Here is a 2,948-nt window from a genome sequence, read left to right on the forward strand (position 1 = left end):
GCAAGAAGAGGTTTTATCTTCAGTTCTTGATATTCGGGTAACTGATTTTGAAGAATTGAAGACTCTCCAAAGGAAGGATCCGAAGCTGCTGAACATCAGAAAAAGAGTCAGAAAATCTCGAGGGCCGTTGCATTATAGCATGGATAATGATGGGATACTTCGGTTCTGAGATCGCAGAGTGGTCCCCAAGGACTCAGATTTCAAAGAACGGATCATGGCAGAAGCTCATGCGGCCCCTTATTCAGTTCATCCCGGCAGTACAAAGATATATCGGGACTTGAGGAAAAATTACTGGTGGGATGGAATGAAGAAGGATATTGCCTTATATGTTGAGAAATGCCACACATGCCGTCAAGTGAAGGCCTACAGGTATGCTCCAACCCCTCCCTATTCCTGAGTGGAAATGGGATGACATCACGATGGACTTTGTAGTGGGTTTGCCGAGAACGCCTTGTAGAAAAAATTTTGTTTGGGTAATTGTTCACCGATTAACGAAGAGTGCTCATTTTCTGCCTGTTAATAACACCGACTCTTTGGGTAAGCTGACCCGCTTGTATGTCAAGGAGATAGTGCGGCTGCACGGCATACCAAAGAGTATAGTGTCGAATCGAGACCCGAGGTTCACGTCGCAGTTCTGGAAGAGTTTGTAGGCAGCTTTAGGTACTAAGTTGAAGTTCAGTACTGCATATCACCCGCAGACAGACGGCCAGTCAGAGCGCACAATTCAGACCCTTGAAGACATGTTGCGAGCTTGTGTCATGGATTTTCAAGGGAGTTGGGAAAACCATTTGCCGCTCATCGAGTTTGCATATAATAATAGCTTCCATGCGACCATTCAGATGTCTCCCTATGAAGCTCTTTATGGGAGAAAGTGCAGGTCGCCCTTGTGTTGGGATGAAGTCGGGGAGAGTAGGATAATTGGACCCGAAATAATTCAAGAAATGCAAAGCCAAGTCCGGATCATCAGAGATAAAATGGCGGCAGCTCAGAGTCGCCAGAAAAGCTACGTTGATACCAGGAGGAGAGAGTTGTCTTTTGAAGTTGGTGATTGGGTTTATCTCAAAGTCTCTCCCATGAGAGGTGTTAAGCATTTTGGTAAGAAGAGGAAGCTAGATCCGAGGTATGTCGGCCCTTTTCAGATTCTGGAGAAGGTAGGGTCCATCGCCTATAGAGTTGCTTTGCCAGATTATTTTGGGGATGTTCATGATGTCTTCCACGTATCATCCATGAAGAAGAGCTTTGGACAGCAAGAGCCACGCCTTGTCGACCCAGCGGGTATTCAGTTGCAACCGGATCTCACTTATGAGGTTGTTCCGTCGCAGATCATGGATTGGAAGGAGCAACAGTTGAGGTCTAAGACGATACCTTTGGTTAAAGTGGCTTGGGGAGATCCGTTAGCTCAAGACTTCTCTTGGGAGCGAGTAGCGGACATGAGGGAGCAGTACTCATACTTGTTTGAATAATGAAGGTATGTATCTTAATCTTGGTCACAGTTGGTTTATGTGCATTTATGTGGCTTGCTTTAAGTTGGTGGTGGATCTTGCAAATTTCGAGGACGAAATTTGTTTTAAGGGGGGGAGGATGTGATGACTCGCTTTCGCTTGTATTTTCACCGAAAAGGTTGTTTTTATTTTAATTAATATATTAGCTTAGTTATTTTAAATTATTGCGTGTTAAAATTAGTTTTTAATTTTATTGATGTTGTGTTTTATTTCTTTTAGTTGTTTACAGTTTTTAATATCTTTGCGGTGGTTTAGTGTTATTTTCCCGGAATGAGGATTAGACCTCATCTTCTTTCCCTACACCTCTTTTCTTTTTCCTTTTTCTTTTCTCCTTTTTCTCTTTTTTCTTCTTTCTTTTTCCTTTCTTTTTCTCTTTTTTTTCTTTTTTTCTTTTTCCTCTCCTCCCCGCGTCGACCCCCCCGTCTCTCTCTCTCTCCTCCTCTCTCACGCCGGAGCCTTCAACCCCTCGACCTACTGCCGTCCGGCCACCGTGCGGCTCACCTCCGCCACCGTTCGACTCCCCTCCCTCCGGCGCACCTCCCCACCAAAACCCACCCCCATCCGGCCGGCCGTTTGGCCGGAAAAGCCCTTCAAAGCCTGCACGGTTTTTGCTCCGATCCGCCACCGTCGCTCCACCTCCGGCCACCATTTCTTCACCACTTCATCACCGGTCCCTTGCCGTCCTAACCCACCTATTTCCGGCCTCCAACGACCACCGGAACAACTCCCACGAGCTAGCTTTCCTTTTTGGGAAATCCGGCCTCTTTCCGGCGTTTTCGCCGCCACCCACGGCCAACCACCACTTCCAATAGCTTCACAATCATCCCTAGACCATTCCCTATCGATCCCAAGCCCTGGTTTGTCCCCGTTCAAAAGTGGGTATTTCACAACCCACGGCCATAGTGATTTTTCACTGTAACGTTGCTTTTTCATCGCCGTTTGCAACGCCGGGTGTTTTCTAAAATTGCCATATAGCGCTGTAAGTATTTTCCAAACCCTATTTTCAGATTTAAATATATATTGCTCATTCAATTTATTTACTACTGCTGGTTGGTTGATTCCGGACTGAGTCCGAGGAGTTCGGGGGTCGGATGGATGGAGGACAGAGTTGCTTGATTTATTGTGTTATGGTTGGTTGTTAGTTTTGCGCATTGATAATTGCATTTGCATGGTGCATGCACGTGTATTTTATTTTATTTGAGAAATCCTGTTTTGCTGGCGTGAGTGGATTTTCGGGTGGAGCTCCTCTGGTCACTCGGGAGTGGGTAATACTGAGTGACGTCCCCTGAGTTGTCGCTGGGCGACGACGGGAGTGGGGCTAGAGGATGGCCCGGCCAGGTACGCGCGGGGCGCGAGTCCGGGCATCGCTCTACTCACCGACTCCGTGGCCCTTCGCTGGCGAGGGTTAGAGGATGGCCTGGCCAGGTACGCGCGGGGCGCGAGTCT

This window comes from Carya illinoinensis, chromosome 12 (assembly GCF_018687715.1).
Source record: "Carya illinoinensis cultivar Pawnee chromosome 12, C.illinoinensisPawnee_v1, whole genome shotgun sequence".
Taxonomy (NCBI): Eukaryota; Viridiplantae; Streptophyta; class Magnoliopsida; order Fagales; family Juglandaceae; genus Carya; species Carya illinoinensis.